Source organism: Chiloscyllium punctatum, chromosome 36 (genome assembly GCF_047496795.1).
Source record: "Chiloscyllium punctatum isolate Juve2018m chromosome 36, sChiPun1.3, whole genome shotgun sequence".
Classification (NCBI taxonomy): Eukaryota; Metazoa; Chordata; class Chondrichthyes; order Orectolobiformes; family Hemiscylliidae; genus Chiloscyllium; species Chiloscyllium punctatum.
This window is the reverse complement of record NC_092774.1, coordinates 58114735-58135893: the sequence shown is the minus strand read 5'-3', so window position 1 is coordinate 58135893 and position 21159 is coordinate 58114735. Positions and strand designations below refer to the sequence as shown.

The window sequence follows — 21159 nt, the reverse complement described above, 5'->3', positions numbered from 1 at the left end:
ATCTGACTCCACCTACTTGTTTCAAATGCAGCTCACAGCTTCTTCACACATCCCAATTAATCTTTCTCATTGTCCTGAAACCGGCGTATGTTTACGTTTCCTAATCTGCAGGAATGAGAATCTTTTTACTGTCTCGTGTCAGTAAGTGTCCCTGAGAACATCAGAGTCAAGTCACAGCGCTGTCAGAGGAGGGGAAGCTGAAAGACCCCACACACTGCTCACGGGCATATTTCATTTTCCCAACACATCGCTTCAACCACTGCGGCTCTTGGGAGTGTAAAGGGAACAAACACAAAAACCCAGTCTCAGCTTTGTAAGTCTTCATGAAATAAGAAAACTGTCCATCCCTTCGGGTCTTCCATCCTGGGCAGACAGCGTTGATTTTAAATGGCTGTCCAGTCAGTGCCGATTCGTTTTGGCTGAGAAAAATATTCCTTATCTCATCCCAGCATTTCTTGCCACAGAGATCTGTGTGGTATAGTTCATGTATATATTTCCTTGCATGGTATTTTGTATATATTTCCTTGTATGGTATTTTGTCAACAACAAACTTTTCAGGTTGTTTGAATAGGGTATTTCAGGTTCATTAGCTCCTGTTTAAGTGTGTTGGTAAATTTGTGGGCCACCATGATGCTGAGAGGGTTGAGTTGTCCGGACATCATTTCCCAAATGTCTTTAATGTAAAGTAATGTGGCTAGGGTTTCTGCAGACGTTGTGTCTGCTTGTGTCCGTTTGTTGATGTGAAATTGGCACACTGAGTTTATTGGGTAGGCGAAAGTGAGGACTGCAGATGCTGGAAACCAGAGTTTAGATCAGAGTGGTGCTAGAAAAGCACAGCAGGTAAGACAGCTTCCGAGGAGCAGGAAAATCGGCGTTTCGGGCAAAAGCCCTTCATCAAGAATAGAGGCAGGACTCCTCCAGGGTGGAGCGAAGAATTGGGGGTGGGGTGTGCTGGGCCGAAGGTAGCAAAAAGTACAATAGATGAATGGGGGTGGGGATGAAGGTGACAGATCAGAGAGGAGGGTGAAGCGGCTCGGTGGGAAGGGAGAGTGGCAGGTAGGCGAGGTCATGAGGACAGCGCTGAGATGGAAGGTTGGAACTGAGGTAAGGTGGGGGCAGGGGAAATGAGGAAACTGATGAAGTCCACATTGATGGCCTGGGGTTGAATTTACCCCAAGCGGAAGATGAGGCGTTCATCCTCCAGGCATCGGGTGGGGAGGGAGCGGCGATGGAGGAGGCCCAGGACCTGCATTTCCTCTGCAGAGTGGGAGGGGGTTTGAAACGTTGGGCCATAGGGCGATGGGGTTGATTGGTGCGGGTGTCATGGAGATTTTCCCTCAAGCGCTGTGACTTGACTCTGCGAGGAGTCTCCAGTCTCCCCAATGTAGAGGAGACCGCATCGGGAGCAATGGATACAAGAAATGACATTGTTGGATACACAGGTGAAAACCTTCTACCTACCACGGCCCGGATTCGATTTCCGGGCAGGTAAGAAATTTTCAGGAGAGCTGTCAAGGCATGTCCGCATCTCCCTGGTCGTCTACTGGTTAGGATTCGGCGCTCTCACCGCCGCGGCCCGGGTTCGATTCCCGGTCAGGGAAGCTATGTTCAGGGGGTTTATCGGATTACTGTTCTTCTTAAATGCTCTGTCCAGTTTTTTAAATTGATCTTCGTAGTTCCTGGGTGCTGCAGCGTGCAGTGGCTCGTTGAAATAGTGTCCTGATGCAGATTTGTTAGTGTGTGTCGGGATGATTGCTTCTGCAGTGAAGTTCTTGGTTCGCGTGCGTTGTTTTCCTGTCAACGCTGTTTTGAATTTACCATTGACTGTTCGCTGTACTGTGACATCTAGAAATGGCACTTTGTTGTTGTTCTCCTCTTTTGTGAATTTTATGCCAGTAAGGATATTGTTGATGGTGTTGTAGGTTTCCTCTAATTCGTTTCATTTTTTGATGACAAATGTGTCATCGCTGTACTGGACTCAAAGTTTGGTTTGGATCGTTGGAAGGGCTATTTGTTCGAGTCTCTGCATTATTGCTTCTGCTCGGAATCCTGATGCTGCTGGTGGTATCATGGGTATTTCGTTGATTTGTTTGGAAGGGCTTGTTACTGAATATGAAGTGGGTGGTAAAGCACAGCTCCACGAGCTTGACAGTGTTATCTTTGCTAATGGAGTTAGTGCTGTTTGGTGTTTGTGTCTTTGGTTCTTCGAGGAGTGTCTTCAGTTTTCTTTGGCCACGTTGATGTTAATGGATGTGAACAGGGCTGGTATGTCAAAGGACAACATTATTCCATCCTCTTCTATCTCAGTGTCTTTGGTGTTCAGGAATTCTTGGATGGAGTAAATGGAGTGGTGTGAATCTTCGACTTGGGGTTTTAGTCCTCAGTGGAGGCCTTTGACAAGTCTGTATATTGGTGTTCCAAGTCGTGAGACTATGGTATAAGGGGGGGCTCCTGATTTAAAGAGGAGGAGAACAACAACAAAGTGCCATTCCAAGATGCCACAGTAGAGCGAACAGTCAATGGGGAGCTTCAAACTGGCATCTATGGAAAACCAACTCACACAAACCAAGTACTTAACCACAGAAGCAATCATAACAACACCCACAAACGAAGCTTCATCAGGACATTATTTCAGCGAGCCACTACACACCGCAGCACAGAGAAACTACGAAGAGCACAAGAAAAATACGCATATAGTGTATTTAAGGAGAACGGCTACCCAATAAACGCAGTCCACCGGTTTCTAATTGATGCTTTCAAGCTTACTTTAAAAAATCGGTTTGTCCCTCCATTCTTTCCTGTTTGTTTTGTGTGGGTTTTGAATGCTTTCCCAATCCTCTGACTGAGTATTGGAGTTGGGAGGTAATGTTGTGGCTGTACAGGACATTTTTTAGAAAACTTTTGGAATATTGTGTGCAATTCTGGTCTCCTTCCTATCAGAAGGATATTGTGAAATTTGAGAAGGTTCTGAAGCACCAATGGGTCCACAGAGATGAAGAGGCCCTTCTGCTGCCCTGAGTGTGGGAAGGCCTTCAGTGATTCCTCTGCCCTGCTGACGCACCAGTTGGTCCACACCGGGGAAGGCTGTTCTCCGGCCCCAAGTGCGAGATGGCCTTCAGCAGTTCTTCCCACCTGCTGAGACACCAGTGGGTCCACACTGAGGAGAAGCCGTTCTTCTGCCCCGAGTGCAGGAAGGGCTTGCTCTCTCTTCCGACCTGCTGGCCCATTGGTGGGTCCACATGGGGGAGAGGCCGTTCAGTTGCCTAAGTGCAGGAAGGCCTTCATCAATTCCTCAGCCCTGCTGATGCACCAGTCCGTCCACACCGGAGAGATGCCATTCTCCTGCCCGAGTGTGGGAAGGGCTTTACCCGCTCCTCCACACTGCTGAATCACCAGCTGGTCCACATGGGGGGATGGGGGCGGAGGGGGGGAGGCCTTTCGGCTGCCCTGAGTGCGGGAAGTCCTTCAGCAATTCCTCCTCCCTGCTGAAGCACCAGTGTGTCCACACCGAGGAGAGGCCCTTCAGCTGGCCTGAGTGTGGGAAGAGGTTCATATTTTCCTGCAACTTGCGGAAGCACCAGCGGGGGCACCAACGCTCCCAGCAATCAGATCCCACCAGTGACGCTGCCTTCAGTCAACCCAAAGGACTGAACCTCCTGCCAGTTCTGACAGTGGGTACAGTAGGAGAGTAGGTGGGCTGTTTTTGTTTTCTGCTGGACTGCAATTGCCTCCCCTACACCCCACAACCACAACTTCATGGTGGCTCACGGTTAGCACTGCTGCCTCATGGCACCAGGAACCCAGGAATACTTCCACCCTTGGGGGTCTGTGTGCAATTTATGGAGGGTAGGAAAATGGATCTGAGTGGGTTCCCCTTCGTAGAATCAGTGCTGATGTGTTGGGCTGAAGGACCTGTTTCCACTCTGGAGGAGTTCAACCATCATATGAGCTTTGTTTTCATTGGAAGCTGCTGCTCATTGAGCCAGGGACTGCACATTGCCAAATGAAATGATCCAGAGAAACCTAAGACCGCAAGACCAACGGAGCAGAAGTTAGGCCATTCGGCCCGTCGAGTCGACTCTGCCATTCGTTAGTGACAAAAGATAGTGCAGATGAGATTAGCTACAGTGTGGAAACAGGCGATTTGTCCCAACAAGTCCACATCGACCCTCCGAAGAGTAACCCATCCAGACCCATTTCCCTCTGACTGATATACCGAACTCTATGGGTAATTAAGCATGACCAATCAACATGACCTGAATATCTTTGGACTATGGAAGAAAACAGGATCACCCAGTGAAAACCCACGCAGACACTGGGAGAATGTGCAAACTCAACACAGACAGTCAGCCAAGGCTGGAATCAAACCTGGGTCCCTGGCGCTTTGAGGCTGCAGTGGTAAACACTGAGCCACTACATATTGCAACCCCAAGTTGGCAAGCAGGAGGTTGGGAGAATACAGCAAGCCAGGCAGCACCAGGATGTGGAGTAGTCAGCGTTTTGGGTATTAACCCTTCTTCAGGACTGAAACGTTGACTTCTCTTTGAGAAACGATTTACGGGATTGTTGCTGGGGGTTGGAGGGTTTGAGCTACAGGGAGAGGCTGAATAGGCTGCGACTGTTTTCACTGGACCATCAGAAGCAGAGGAGGTACTTAATAGAGGTTACAAAATCATGAGGGGCATGGACAGGGTAATAGACAAGGTCTTTTCCCTGGGATGGGGGAGTCCAGAACTAGAGGGCATAGGTTTAGGGTGAGAGGCAAAATATATTAAAGGGCATCTTCTTCATGCAGAGGGTGGTACTTATATGAAATGAGGTGCCACAGGATTTGGGTCAGATGTTGTCAAATGGGATTAGATTAGTTTAGGATATCAGGTCAGCATGACAAGTTGGACCAAAGAGTCTGTTTCCATGATGCATGTGTCTCTGACTACTGGTCCTGATGTAAGTTTAAAATAGAGTTCAAGTAATTTTGAATAGTTCAATAATGTTGAGCTCACCTCCTGAAAAGTTTCAAATGAATCCCTGTTTAAACATGTTGATTTGGACAAAGTATCCCATCAAGTTCAACACAAACCCAGAGTTGAAGAAGTCAGAAGTCAGAACACCAAGGGGACCAAAACTGATCACAATATTCCAGGTGCAGCCTCATCAACGTCCTGTATAACTACAACATAACTTGCCAACATCTATACTCAATTCCCTAACTGATGAAGGCCAGTGTGCTGAAACCTTTCTTCACTGCCCTGTGTACCGAAGTAATCGGAGATATAGGACCTACTTTAAACTGATCCACAATCCTGCTTCTGGGAACACAGTGACTAATAGGGAAGGCAAAAGGGAGATTGGCCTTTAAATAGAGTATAAGAGTAGGGAGGTTATAGTGGAGGTTTTGATTGAGAGGGCAGTGAAGATTCAACCAGCTGACAGTGAATCTGAATCACATGTAGATCAGACCAGGTTCGGACAGCAGGAAACCAGATAAGTTTTTACAACAAACCACAACGATTTCATCATTAGACTCTGAATTCCAGATTTATATTGAATTCAGATTCCACCATCTGCCGTGGCAGGTTTTGAACCCAGGTCCCCAGAACATGACCTGGGTGAATAGTCTGGTGACAATAAAGTCGGCCATCGCCTCCCCTGAACACATTGGCTCATTGTGTTTGGAGGTAACAAAGGAGCAAGAGGTTTCAGCAGCTGCTCAGTTGTTGATATTACACAAGGGAACATCAGCACTCTCAGTAATGGCACATACTGAAGTCGGTGTCCTGTATCAGAGGTAAGGGCTCGGGAACCAGAAGAAGTAGGAACAGGAATATGCCATTCAGCCCCTTGAGCCTGCTTCTCCATTCAGTAGGATTCTGGGTGATCTGGCATTCCCCACATTCACTTTCCTGCCCTTTTCTTGCAACTGTTCATCCCCCGACTCTTCACGAATCTAGCGATCCTAGTTTTAAAGTGACATGAAGACTGTCAACAGAGTTACTCGGGCGGGGGAGGGACGGGGGGGCGGAACGGGGTCTCAGTTCGAACTTGGGGACTAAAACAATGGCTTCACACTTCACAATATTTAACTAAGGGAATGTTTATGGTTATCCAATGCTGGAAATTGGGCAGGCATTCAGAGGAAATTATTGGTAAATTATGAATGACAGAGGAGTCGGGAGAGAAGTGGTGTTCAGGCACAGTTGGATATCATCAGTATAGATGCCAGCACCAGCAGCTCCGGTTAAACAAGTCAGAACGGAAGACGCTAAAAGCGGACCCTCCCAGAGGATAGAGTGATGCTGCAGAGGATCAGTACTGTCATTTACTCTGATCAAGGCTGTCCTCAGGTCGACGAGGAAATGTTCATCCCTATCACCGTTAGAAAGCATGTCAAATATGACCTTGATAAGAACTGTTTCAGGGGTGGAAACCAGACTCGAGGTCTTTAAACACAAAATTCTGGAAGAGATGTGAATGGCTAATTCAACAATGTTACATCCAAATCAACACTTCCATTGGTGCGATAATAATAGAAGTGTTTTGGTTTTTATTTAGAAGATTCTCAGCAACACTGAGTAAGAAGCAACAAAATTAAAACAACAAATACTGCAATTGCTACAATGTGCCTGTTCCCAATAGGGGGCCATTGGTGTGAAATTAACTTTCTACAAGGGGCAATATTGGAAAGGAACTACCCAGTTCATAGCTATAAGAGGGGAGACACAGACTGCTTGACACAAACATATAATGGGCGGGAGGAGGCCACCCGGCACTTCGAGCCTTCAATAATATCATGGCTGATCTGAATTCAACATCAACTCTACATTCCAACACATCCCCGACAATCTTTCATCCACTTGGTTATCAAGAACCTATCTACCTCTGTCTTAAAGATTTTGAACCAACTGCCTTTTGAAGAAGACACACAACCCTCAGAAAGAAAAGAAATCATCCTCAGTTTTGTCTTCTACATTTAAAATATGACCGTGTACTTTCAGATATTTAGATAGGGACACAAGCTGCATTCAAGTAATACCTGTGGTACACTTAACTATGTCGAAGTGCTTCACATGAACATAATGAGAATTCCTTTAAACATCACAAGACCGGAGCACTGATTAGGACAGGTGACCAAAGACTTGGTCAAAGGGACAAGTTCAGGGCAATCTTTTAAACAGGTTCAATTTCCCAAACATCAGAGGACAAAGACGTGAACAACAAACACAAAATAGCAAAGAATTGGAACAACAGTGTAGTCCTAATGTCGCAGGATGATTAATCCAGGGAACATGAGTACAAATCCCACCACAGCAAGAGGTAAGATGTGAATAATTCAAATCATAAATGGGGAACACAAAGTTAGTCTCAGTATGGTATCGATGGCACTGACGTCAATTGTCCTAAAAACCCATGTTCACCAATGTCATTTCAGGAGGGAAACTGCCATCCTTGCATGGTCTAACTTACATGTGACTCCAGACCCACAGCAACATGGGTTGACTCTTAAACTGCCCTCTGAATTGGCACAAGCAAGACACCTTTCACTTAGGGATGGATAACAAACATCAACCTTGTGAAAGTTTCATAACAGAAATTACTGTAGAAACTCAGCCAGTCTGGCAACACCGGTGGAGAGAGAGAGAAAGAAACAGAGACAATATCCTGGCTTGAGTCCAGAACAGTTGTGAAGAAGGGTCACAGCACTTGAAATGCTAACTCTGCTTCTCTCTCCACATGTGCTGACTGTCCTATTGAGTTTCTCCAGCATTTGACGCATTTTTGTGTTTCAGATCTCCATCATCTGCAGTTCTTCATTACACTGACGAAGGGAAGCTCAAATCCCATAAAAGGGTAGAGCAGAAGGGCTCGAATTATTCAGCAAGTCTGGCACCAGTTATGGAGATAAAAACAGTTCGTACTTCGGGTCATTGAATGATCGTACATCAGGGAAAATCTTTTGGGGAAGCTGCAAGAGTAAAAGGCACTGGTGTGACTTCAACATCTGGGAGAACTCTCTCAGCCTTGGGGGTCAGGCTGACTCAGCATTCTGGTCATGCTCATTACCTGTTAAATTCTCCATTTGTTGTTCTTGTTATATTTCTACATGGTTGACACATTCCTATGTTTTAAAATGAAATTCCAGCAGACAGGAATTTTCCATGTAAGTAATCGTACATTAGAGTGTTTTTAACGTGAATATAACTTTTAAACAGAAAGTATTTATTCATGCATGGGGTGTGGGCATCGCTGGCAATGCCAGCATTTATACCCATCCTTAACCACCCTGTGGTTGGTTGGAAAAGTGCATGAAGGTGTCTGAGATTGTCTTGATCAGCACAGCAATCTCAAAGTTGGGTGTGCTCAGGTAGAAGTACCCTCCACTCCCACAGCCAAGTCTGCATTCACTTCAATTATAGATGCCATCTAAACCTCTCAGGACAAGGACAGCATGGGATGACAATCAGAATAAAGCTTCCTCTACTCTTCAATTGCAAGTGAAGCTACCTTAACACTGTCCCCAACAAACACTGCCAAGACAGAGATTGCATTGGGTTAGATACAGAGTAAAACTTCCTCTTTACTCCCCCATTCATACATTCCCAGGAGAAGGACAGCAAAGGGTTAAATAAACAGGAGAGCTTCTTCCATTCTGACTGACACTGAGTACGTCCTACACCAATCCTCAAGGAAAATTCAGAACTGAAGTATTATCTGGTACTGAATTCACACATCCTAATGGGAATGACAGCAACAGAAAATCATGTCGTGACACACAGATAAAACACACACAATGTACAACAAAACTAGACTGTTATTGGAATCAAAGACATTTAAATGACAGGAGACAGAGTCCCTGCAGTGATCCGAATGTGAGCTGAATAATTTTCACACTTGAACAATATTCTCTGGGAATGCAACGTCCACCTCACTGCTGTCTATTCAGATCCTCTGCTCTCGTTCAGGCCTGAGTTGCGGCTGACCACATTGTGGCGTGGGGGTCAAGAGGTTAGAGAGTTAAGGTCAACTTGGATTGAGGGCATCCTTTGTCATGGCAATGAGGTCGAGGGTCGCTCATTTACTCAACTTATAATCGGGGACAAGGGGATGGGCTGGGCTTGTATCAGTTTGAGTTTAGAAGAAACAGATGATCCGATGGAGCTGTATAACATCTGGAGAGGACTTAATGTAAATCTAATGTCAACTCAATTCCAGCCAGAGATTAGTCTCTCATTTAAGATAGGAGAGTTTTGTTTTTCTCACAAGTGTTCCCGAGTCTTTGAAATTCACTTCTTTAGAGAGCAGCATGTGGTGGTGGCACGGTGGTTAGCACTGCTGCCTCACGGCATCAGTGACCTGGATTTGATCCCACCCTCGGACCGACTCTCTGTGTGGAGTTTGCACATTCTCCCCTTGTATCTGCGTTGGATTCCTGTGGTGCTCTGGCCTCCTCCCACAGTCCAAAGGACGTGCAGTTGAGGGTAGTTTGACCATGGGAGATGCAGGGTTACAGGGATAGGGTAACGAACTGGGTCTGGGTCAGTCAATGTTGACTCGATGGGCTGAATGGCCTACTTGCACGCAATTGGCCTATATCAATCAATAGTATGCACTTGCTTTATGGTTACCGACATCAAATTAAATGAGTGGTTTTGGTTATTTCATCTCTTATTATCGTATTCAACCAACTGCAGCATCTTGAAACTTGCTTAATTACAATATCCAATATCTGCAGAGTACTTTTTTCTTTTTGTCAAGACCATTATCTTGAACTCTGACGTGTGACCTCCTCATTGCTGTCAAAGTTCTTTATTCGTCTCTACATTGTCATGTTTTTACTTTGTCGAATGTCTTCCTGGTATTTGCAGTTAAGACCCTACATTCTGCCCTCGTCAACATTTTCCCTTACAATTCTCGACTAAGGATTTCATGAAAAACCTCAGAGTGTGGAGAGACTGCGGAACTCACTACCATAGTGAATAGTTGGAGTGGAATACACTACAACTGAGGGTAAGCAACCCAATACAAATGAGTGTCACTGTCACCAGATTCACAACACAGTGAAATTAAATCATGCAATGTCCCTCAATTTCTCAACTGTCCCGAAACAGACTTGATGAAGAACAGATTTTGCACATCAACATTATAATTTAAACAAAAACCAACAATTATAAATATGGCAAATTTTCTAGGCCAAAGTTAAAGAAGATAATCTCATTAATAGCAATTATTTAAACCCTTTGATCAAGTCCCCCACCATCTCAGAGACAGAGACTTAAGCGCCAAATTAAGAAAGAATGTTTTTTTAAACTTACCAATTCAAGCAAACAGTTTCCAAGAATGGATTGCCAAGCCTTTGTGCAATCTTTGGACTATGACTGTTTCACAGACACGTAACTGTAAATCTAATTTCAAAATCACTGATGAATGTGAATACACACACCAGTATTCAGCCATTTCTTACAGGCTGGGACTCATTCCCAGAAAGAGCCAACAGTTCTTTAACTGGACAGTAGAATCTAGAGTGAACAGCTCCTGGTCTCAACGGGGAACAGTGCCCAATGGAAGCAAAGTTGCAGGGGTGGGGGAGCACGACGGCATAAAACCAAAAAAACCGACCGACTCTCCCACTATAAGCACTGTCAGAATGTGCAGAGGTTCAGTCCTCTCAGTGACCCAGAGCAGCTTCACCAGCAGAATCAGATTGTTGGGAGCACTGGTGTGGTGCACAATGATGAGAACCTCCGCTTCCACTCGGGGCAGGTGAACGGTCTTTCCCCGGTATGGCCCCACCTGTGCCTCAGCAGGTGGGAGGAATTGCTGAGGGCCTTCCCGCACTCTGGGCAGGGGAAGGGCCTCTCCCCTGTATGGACCCGAAGGTGGGATGCCTGGGTAAAACCCTTCCCACACTTGAGGCAGGAGAACGGGCTCTCCCCGTTGTGGACCCGCTGTTGACTCAGCAGGGCAGAGGTATCGTTGAAGGCCTTCCCGTACTTGGAGCAGCTGAAGGGCTTCTCTAATATGTGGACCCGGAGGTGGGTCAGTAGGACGGAGGAATAGCTGAAGGCCTCAGCATGCACTAGTTGGATGAAGGGTCTGTTCAATGCTGTCTGACTCTGTGACTGACCTGTACTGGTCTTAAAACCATTTTCTTACCTCCCCCCATAACCATCCACTTCTTTGTTGTTCAAAACTCAGATGAACTTCGCCTTAAATATGTTCAATGACCCCACTTCTGTACTCAATTCCTCTTCGTAATATACCACTTGCCTTGCTCATTGCCTGCTGCATCTGCCCGACAACTGGCATTGACTGGGGTGGCGGGACACTGAGACCCCTTTGTACATCCATACATCATTCCTTGATGAAGGGCTTGTGCCCGAAACGTCCCCTGTCCTGCTCCTCAGATGCTGCCTGACCTGTTGTGCTTTTCCAGTGCCACATTTTTCGACATTCACCTCTAGTCCTCACTTTCTCCACATTCCAATATATCATCATTTAAACAATGCACTGTTTTTTTTTTAAATAGCAAAGTTTATAACTTCACATTGCGGCACTGCACTTGCCATGTGTTGCCAATTGAGACACAGACCTGGACCGACTTCGGGAAGAGGCAAAAGACTGAGTTCTGAACAAAACCCGTAGCACACTCAAAACGTCGGCTCTGTTTACCTTTCCACAGATGCTGCTCGACCCGTTGGCTTTCTGCAGTATTCGCTGTGTTTGTTCGACACAAATGTTGCTTTCCATTAAAGAACTGCAATCCCTGTCCTCTGGTAACTGACCCTAGTCAGTGGCAATAGGTTCTTCTGATCATTAATCTGCCCATTCCCACCACGTCTTCTCCCATCATTGACAACAGCCCCTGGAAATATCCAGTTAACCTTCTTTGCTCCAAAATGAAAATTGCTCATCCCTGGACATGATGCATGTGTTACAATGGGGAGAGGTTTTGGCAAAATATCGTCAGTTAGCAGGTGGAAAAATGTTCAGGAAGTAAATCATAAATCCCAGTCTCCAGCTTTGTGAATCTTTCGAAACTCTTTGGGAAGTGGAATTAGAGGAGAATGAAGGATGAACTGTCTGACAGAGCAGAGACAGTCCAGACACCGTCCCCTTGTTTAAGAGGCTGATTGACTCTGATATTCTCGGGACATGAACTGGACTGAGACATTGAAAGAATTCTCTGCACATTAGGAATTCAAACCCATTCTCGGCTCGGGGCCAATTAGAAAATTCGGGAAGAGGCAAAACACTGAAATGCTCGGAGGGCGATGGCCCCGGTGTAGGAGAGCTCGTTCCTCGTGACATGGATGTGCCTGCAGATGGTGGGATCAGGCTTTACCCATGTCTCCACTATGAATGTCCAAGTCTTTATTATGGAAAAGTAAAACTGATAGAAGACAATGGTAATTTTGGGCGGGGCGGGTTGAATTATGAATTGATTAGTAGATTCCTCAAAGACACTGTGCGGGTGGTTTGCGGGTCCGTCTCTGTGGCGCAATTGGTCAGCGCGTTCGGCTGTTAACCGAAAGGTTGGTGGTTCGAAACCACCCAGGGACGGTGTGTTTCCTGTTCTTGCTCCGACTGCTTTCTTGGCTCCGAAAGTGCACGTTTTTAATCGTTTCAGGAAAATGTTTCCCAAACGGAAATCTTCTCCACTGAGTTAGCACAAAGGGGTTTCTGAATTGTTTGAATTTCTAACGTGAAGAACTGCGGATGCTGAGAATCCGAGACAGAAAGCGAAACTGCTGGAGAAACTCAGCAGGTTTGGCTGGTCCTGGATGAGGTAAAAAACGAGTTCTGAAATGTTGTCTCTGATTCTCTTTCCACAGATGCTGCCTGACCTGCTGAGTTGCTCCTGCAATTTCTGTTTTTGCTTTCAACTGAGCGTCCATTTCATCTTTCGGGATGGAACACGTAGACTCGCCATTTGCAGATATTTAACCCTTTCGAAACCTGTGAAGTGATTGGATTCAAACAAACTCAGCAATGATTCACACTTTCTCAGCTCCACAGGCAGAGAGACCTGGGAAATGAAGCTGTCGGTGTGGTTCTGTATTGGTGGGCCGAGTGGTGAATGCGATGGACATGAAATCCATTGTGGTTTCCCCACGCAGGTGTGAACCCTGCCGACTACAGTTGAGAAGTGTCGTCAAAAAGAAAGGGAGATTGCTCCACGGTTTTTTTAAAGAAGCAAATCAGTGGAGTGTTTGAAGTATTTCAATCAAATTGGGACTGGTCGGGAATCTGTAGCCCACTGTCTGTCAACGTGTAAAAAAAGCAGATACCCACAGAGTTGCTTTTGAGGCGATGAGCCAAGAGTTTGGAAGTGAGACTTGAACAGTGAGGTGCTTGAAATCGTGATCGAAGTTAAGCAGGCACCTGAGGACAAAGGTGTTTTATTTGCCAGTGAAAGATACTGCTTCACAAAGTTGGGACGATGGAAGGGAAGCAGTGACGGTGATTATCTTTGGCTGTTCCTCTTGTGAATGTTCCCATTGCTGCGCATGTCCGTGTTAACGTCAAAACTCTGAACCATGGCGACGTCAGATCCGCACAGTGACAGAGGCAATGGATGACGCATCTGACTCCACCTACCTGTTTGAAATGCAGCTCACAGCTTCTTCACACACCCCAATTAATCTTTCTCATTGTCCTGAAGCCGGCATACGGTTTGAATTCCTGATCTGCAGGAACGTGACTCTTTTCACTCTCTCGCGTCAGTAAGTGTCCCTGAGAACATCAGAGTCAAGTCATAGCGCTGTCAGAGGAGAGGAAGCTGAAATAGACCCACACGCTGCTCATGGGCACATTTTACTTTTCCCAACTCACCGCCCCAACCACTGCGGCTGTTGGGAGTGGAAAGGGAACAAACACCAAAACCCAGTCTCAGCTTTGTAAATCTTCAGGAAATAAGAAAACTGTTCATCCCTTCGGGTCTTCCATCCTGGGCTTACAGCGTTGATTTTGAATGGCTGTCCAGTCAGTGCCGATTCGTTTTGCCTAAAACAAATCTTCCTTATGTCATCCCAGCATTTCTTGCCACAGAGAACTGTGTGGCAGAGTTCATGTATATATTTCCTTGTATGTTATTTTGTAAATAACATTTGTTTGCTGGTTGTTTGTATCGGGTATTTCAGGTTCATTAGCCGCTGTTTAAGTGTGTAGGTAAGTTTGTGGGCTACCATGATGCTGAGAGGGTTGAATTGTCTGGACATCATTTCCCAGATGTCTTTAATGTAAAGTAATGTGCGAGGGTTTTGTAGACGTTGTGTCTGCTTGTGTCAGTTTGTTGATGTGAAATTGGCACACTGGGTTTATTGGGTAGGCAAAAGTGAGGACTGCAGAGGCTGGAAACCAGAGTTTCGATCAGAGTGGTGAGGGAAAAGCACAGCAGGTCAGACTGCTTCCGAGGAGCAGGAAAATCGACGTTTCGGGCAAAAGCCCTTCATCAGGAATAGAGGCAGGACGCTTCCAGGGGTGGCGAGATAAATTGGGGGGTGCTGGGACGAAGGTAGCAAAGAGTACAATAGGTGAATGGGGGTGGGGACGGAGGTGACAGGTCAGAGAGGAGGGTGGAGCGGATAGGTGGGAAGGGAGATTGGCAGGTAGGACAGGTCATGAGGACAGCGCTCAGCTGGAAGGTTGGAACTCAGGTAAGGTGTGGGAAGGGAAATGAGGAAACTGGTACAGTCCACATTGATGTCCTGGGGTTGAATGTATCCGAGGCAGAAGTTGGGGCGTTCTTCCTCCAGGCATTGGGTGGTGAGGGAGCGGCGATGGAGGCGGCCCAGGTACTGCATGTCCCAGGCAGAGTGGGAGGGGAGGTTGAAATGTTCAGCCACAGGGCGATGGGGTTGATTGTTGCGGGTGTCCTGGAGATGTTCCCTCAAACGCTGTGACTTGACACTGCGACGGGGCTCCAGTCTCCCCACTGTAGAGGAGACCGCATTGGGAGCAATGGATACAAGAAATGACTTTGGTGGAAGTCTTCGAACGACTGTGACCCGGGTTCGATTTCTGGGCAGGAAAGCAATTTTCAGTAGAGCTGTCAAGCTTCTCCCATGTCTCCCTGGTCGTCTTGTGGTTAGGATTCGGCGCTTACACCGCTGCGGCCCGGGTTCAATTCCTGGTCAAGGAAGCAAATTTTAGTGTGTTTTTTGGCTACCTATTTTCCCGAAATGCGCTGTACAGTTACTTATTGGTCTTTGCAGGCACTGGGTGCTGCAGTGTGCAGTGGTTCGTTGAAATAGTGCTCTTGTTTAGATTTGTTTGCATATGCAGGGATGATTACTTCTGTCGCTGAGTACTTGGTTCGCGTGTGGTGTTTTCCTGTAGAGGCTGTTTTGAATTTATCATTGACTGTTCGCTCTACTGTGACATCTAGAAATGGCACTTTGTTGTTGTTCTCCTCTTTTGTGAATTCTATGCCAGTAAGGAGATTGTTGATGCTGTTGTAGGTTTCCTCTAATTTGTTTCATTTTTTGATGACAGAAGTGTTTCATGGGTATTTCGTTGATTTGTTTGTTGGGCTTGTTACTGAATATAAAGTGGGTGGTAAGGCACAGTTCCACGAGGTTGACAGTGCTATCTTTGCTGCTGAAGTTGGTTCTGTGTTTTTGTCCTTAGTTGTTCGAGTAGTGTCTTCAGTTTTCTTTGGTCACGTTGATGTTAATGGATGTGAACAGGGCTGTTATGTCAAAGGACAACATTATTCCATCCTCTTCTGTCTTCGTGTCTTTGGTGTTCAGGAATACTTGGATGGAGTAAATAGAGTGGCATGAATCTTCGACTTGGTGTTTTATTCTTCAGTGGAGGCCTTTGACTAGTCTGTATATTGGTGTTCCAAGTAGTGAGACTATGGCCTGAGGGGGGCTCCTAGTTTGAAAAGGAGGAGAACAACAATAAACTGCCATTCTTAGATGTCACAGTACAGCGAACAGTCAATGGGGAACTTCAAACTAGCATCTACAGAAAAACAACACACAAAAACCAAATACTTAACCACAGAAACAATCATCCCAACACCCACAAAAGAAGCTGCATCAGGACATTATTTCAACGAGCCACTACACACTGCAGCACAGAGAATCTACGAAGACTGCAAGAGAAATACGTATATAGTGCATTTAAGGAGAACAGGTCCCCAATAAACCCAGACCGCCGATTTCTCATTGATGCTTCCAAGCTCACTCTCAAAAATTTGGTTTGAACCTCCATTCTTTCCTGTTTGTTTTTTGTGGGTTTTGAAAGCTTTCGCAATCCTCTGACTGAGTATTGGAGTTGGGAAGTTATGTTGTGGCTGTACAGGACATTGGTGAGACCACTTTTAGAATATTGTGTGCAATTCTGGTCTCCCTCCAATCAGAAGGATATTGTGAAATTTGAAAGGGTTCTGAAGCACAAATGGGTCCACAGAGGGGAAGAGGCTCTTCTGCTGCCCTGAGTGTTGGAAGGCCTTCAGTGATTCCTCTGCCCTGCTGACGCACCAGTTGGTCCACACCGGGGAAGGCTGTTCTCCGGCCCCAAGTGCGAGATGGCCTTCAGATGTTCTTCCCACCTGCTGAGACACCAGTGGGTCCACACTGAGAGGCCGTTCTTCTGCCCCAACTGCAGGAGGGGCATTGCTCTTTCCTCCGACCTACTGGCCCACTGGTGTGTCCGCATGGGGGAGAGGTCGTTCAGTTGCCCTATGTGCAGGAAGGCTTTCAGCAATTCCTCTGCCCTGCTGAGGCACCAGTCCATCCACACCGGGGAGAAGCTGTTCTCCTGCCCCGAATGTGGGAAGGTCTTTACCTGCTCCTCCACACTGCTGAATCACCAGCTGGACCACACGGGGATGTTGGGGGGGGGGGGGGTGGGTGGGGGGGGCAGTGGCGGAGGGGGGAGGCCATTCTGCTCCCCTAAGTGCAGGAAGGCCTACAGCAATTCCTCCGCCCTACTGAATCACCAATGTGCCCACACCGGGAAGATGCCCTCCAGCTGGTCAAATTTAATTTCATATTGATCAGACTTGCGATCCACTGTGTGCTATTAATTTGTTTGTTCGAATATTTCAAGTCAAAATTAATGCTGTAATTTAATTTCTGATGTCAGAGTTTGACATTGAATGTGCAGGTGTGAATACCAGTAAGTTGTGAAAATAAATCAAGAACTTGTGGTTTTTAACAAAAAGAGCAGTTCACTGATATTCATGGCATCGTCTCATTTGGGAGTGATGATTCAAATCTGACCAACAAACCGTTTCATGCAGTCATCCAATTGAATAAAAATTTTCTTTAATTTAATTAAAGAAAATAATTCTGGCAGGCTAAGACTTATGCAATCTATTAATACGATTATATCCATTGCTCGCAATATGGTCTCATCAAAATTGGGGAAACTGGACGCCAACTAACCGAATATTTCAGGGAACAACTCTGAGACTCTAAATCTAACCGACACACCGCCCTGTGGCTGAACACTTTAACTCCCCTCCCATTCCGCCAAGGACATGCAAGTCCTGGGCCTCCTCCACTGCCAAACACTTGCTTACCCGATACTTGTAGGAAAAACACGTCAACGTCTGCTTTAGGACCATCCAACCACATGGTATCAATGCAGATTTCATCAGTTTCCTTATTTCCTCTCCCTCACCTTGTCCCAGAGCCAACCTTCCAATTCGACACCAACCTCTTGACCTGTCATACCTGTCCACCTTGCTTCTCACCTATTTGCTCCAGCCTCACCTCTGACCTATCACCATCAATTCCTACCTCCATCTACCTGTTGCACTCCCAGCTGCCTTCCCTCCAGCCCCACTTCCTTCCCATTTATCTCTCAGCCCCCTTGGGCCACCCTTTATTCCTGATGAAGAGCTTATGCTCTAAACCAAGACTGTGATGAAGCAACATCCTCAACAAATAGGAAATAGCTCCCAAGTCAGATTTCATTCCCTCTTCTGTTTCCCAGTTCTTTCAGAAATAAGGAATGTCTTTTTCTTCCACTAGAAAGTGGTCTTCCCCTTTGCGCTGTCTGAAGTGTTATCCCACACCACTCCTTCAGCCACCTTTTAAGAATCCTTTCAACCTGTTTTTCTAACAATTGTGGAGATGACCAAAAGCAAACATTTCACTTCTCCTCAATGTCCCATTTCTCCTCCTATGAGCCATTTTGTCATGTTGTCTATGTTACAAGCAGCCGAGTGCACTTGGTTTCTGAATTGAAATTTGGCCATTGAAGTGAACAGAATTAATATTTATCGATGGCTAGCTGTGTTTGCACTAACTGTAGTTATCTACCAATACGATGCCTTTTGTTCCACCAAAACTGGAAGCAATGATCTGTGTTTATATTGCAGTCGGATGTAGAAAATCATCCCAGCGATCTTCACGTTATTATAGTTTACTGAGGCCATAACAGCATTGCGTGGCAGTTTGATGTGACTAAAACATGAATGGCAATCTCTAGATTATGTTGTAAAAATATCGGTATAATGTTATTCACACCCCGCCGTCACCAACTGAACGAACAGTCTGTGTTTTACTTCTCACATTGCGGGGAGCTGAGCATTTACCCAAACAATGGGCACACCACCTCCCTGACACAGTGTTCACAAATCAAACTGACAGCAAAGATTCACGTGTGATCGAAAGTTACCGCAAAGAAGATTTGACACGACCGATATACGGAAAGAACGTACTCCTTTCTTGATTTGAAATGAAAGAAGTTGATCGCAGTGAGCCTGACTTGATTTGAACACGCAACCTTTTGATTTGGAGTCAGACGCGCTACCATTGCGCCACAAGCTCCCGAACGGCTGCTAGCCTCTATTCATGCTTAAAGGAAGTAATCGCACAACAAAAATTTCACGTTCATGTCTGTTCTGTTTCTCCCCCTTCTCTTCCAAGGGTTGGCTTGTCTTTCGATTTGCAGAAGTTGAGATGCTCTGGATGCTGTGATCCACGGCAACCACAGGCTGGAGGACCTTCGGCTCAGAAAGATGCAGCTGGAAGCCGGGCTGCAGATATGTTGGGGGGGAAAGGGGAAAGTGAACTGGACACTTTATTCTGGGAGATGGTCATTCCTCGACAGACAAAGCCTTCTGACTGGGTCAGTGGATAGGGTCAGGAGGGTGTCAGCACAGGTCAGACAGATAAAGGGGATCTGAGAGAGGTCTGCACGAGTGAGGAGCTAACTGGCTGCGTCTTGGGATTAAGAACAATGTTGGGGAGGGGGCAGTGGTGGTCAGGGAGAGAATAGTGGCAGGGATTGTCACCATTCTCTGCAGTTGGCAGCAGAAGACCAGATTGCCTGGTGCCAGGATTTGGGAACTGGTGTGCTCAGGGCTGGAGAAATGGAAAAGAGAGGTTGCAGCAGGCGTGGTCTAACAATGTCAGGAGGAGAGAACCTCTGCTGAAGGCTAATGAGAAGTCAGAAGCTACAAAGACATAGCAGAACTTCAAAGCTCTGGGTGGTATGGTGGCTCAGTGGTTAGCACTCTGCCTCACAGTTCCACGGACTTGGGTTCAATTCCACTCTCATGCAGCTCTCTGTGTGAACTTTGGCATGTTCTCACCTTTGTGTCTGCATGGGTGAACTCTGGGTGGTCCAGTTTCCTCCGACAGTCTAACCATCTGAAGTTTAGGGTGGATTGGCCATGCTGACGTGTCCAGGGATCTGCAACCTAGGGTGGGTTAACTATGGGGAAAGTGGGTGGTTCGAAGGTCAGTCTGAAATTTATGGGCCGAATGGCCCGTAGGGATTATATGAATCTACCGTCTTAGCCATGTGTCTATTGACAAACAATTGCCCCCAAGTCTGCTGTTAATTGAGTGGGTTCCAGTTCATGGAACACTGACACCATTCCTGGGTAAGGTGGGATTTGTGCTGTCACTTCCCCAACCCACTGTCCCCATGCATTCTCTCTCTCCTCACAGTCTGCACTCACCAAATCTCAATGCCCAGCCATTCTCTCTCTCTCCCCCTCATTTTCTGCCCCCCCATTCTCTGTCCCCAAGTCTTTCTCCTCCCCTCCACTCTCTGTCCCCTGTCCATTTTCTCTCTCTCTCCCCCTACCCTTTGCTCCCCTATCCATTCTCTCTCTCTCTCTTCTCCCCCAGGCTCTGTGCCCCTGTCCATTCCCCACCCCACCCCCCATCCTTTCTCGGATCTCGAACCCTCTTTGATTGCTGTATCAATCCCTTCTCGGGAAAGACAGAGAATGGATGGTGATGAATCAACCTGGAAGACAGGGGTGCACAAGAAATGGCTGATTTTAAAATTGAGAACAGCTGAAATGATATATTCAGAAACATTGTTAACGTCTAAAAGCATAAAGCTGCAGACATGTTGCTGAAACTTGCATTGAATTAGGCGGGTAAAGTCATACAGCACAGAAACAGACTCTGCAGTCCAGCTCACCCATGCTGACTGGAAACCCTAGATTAATCTCGTGAACTATTTGCCAGTATTTGACCCATATCTCTCCCAACCCTTCCAATACATATACCCAGCCAGATGCCTTTTAAATATTATAATGGTACCAGCTTCCATCACTTCCTCTGGCAACCCATTCCACACACGCACCACCCTCTGTATGAAAAAAATACAAATCTATGCCTTCCTCACTCCCTAGTTTTATCTGTACTGATATCTTCGGGGATCTCTGGACTTGGACAGCAAGGTTCCTTTGTTCCTCAGCACTCTGTAGGGACCTACTATTTTTTGATTACTTTCCTCCATTATTACATTTCCCAGAATGCCTGGAGATTAAATTCCATCTCTCTGCCCCATTTACCAGCTGATTGGGATCAAACTGTGGCCAGAGACCATCCTCCTCACTGTCAATACCACCACCTTTCCAGAGTTTACTCCTAAACAGAGGGGGGCAGCACTGTCTCCAGCTAAGCAGAGGGAATTGTGTGTGCGTGTTGTGGGGGCTTGGAAACTTTGCAAGCTCCCTTTCCTTCATTGTTTAATCCCACCAAATCCATGTGGTTTGAGTTTTTATAACAGAAAACAGCACAGGGTTGAATTTTAACTTACCACTGGCTGAAACTTTGTCCTGCCCGCTAACATCTGAGAGTAAAACACTTTACTTCCCCTCCCCTCCCTCCATGTGTAACACAGGGTTGAGGGATTGGCACTTGTTGTTATTTTGTGATGTATTCCAAATGAAGT

The 21159-nt window shown here is 46.4% G+C and overlaps 3 non-coding genes across 3 annotated transcripts; 2 read left to right on the top strand and 1 right to left on the bottom strand.

The window, feature by feature from the left end:
- The first annotated feature begins 1529 nt into the window (after window positions 1-1529).
- On the top strand, window positions 1530-1601 carry trnae-cuc (transfer RNA glutamic acid (anticodon CUC)). Its single transcript has one exon. It is a non-coding gene; the product is annotated as a tRNA-Glu (tRNA).
- Window positions 1602-12484: 10883 nt separating this feature from the next.
- Window positions 12485-12558, top strand: trnan-guu (transfer RNA asparagine (anticodon GUU)). The gene has a single exon. It is a non-coding gene; the product is annotated as a tRNA-Asn (tRNA).
- Window positions 12559-18716: 6158 nt separating this feature from the next.
- trnaw-cca (transfer RNA tryptophan (anticodon CCA)) lies at window positions 18717-18788 on the bottom strand. The gene has a single exon. It is a non-coding gene; the product is annotated as a tRNA-Trp (tRNA).
- Window positions 18789-21159: the final 2371 nt, after the last annotated feature.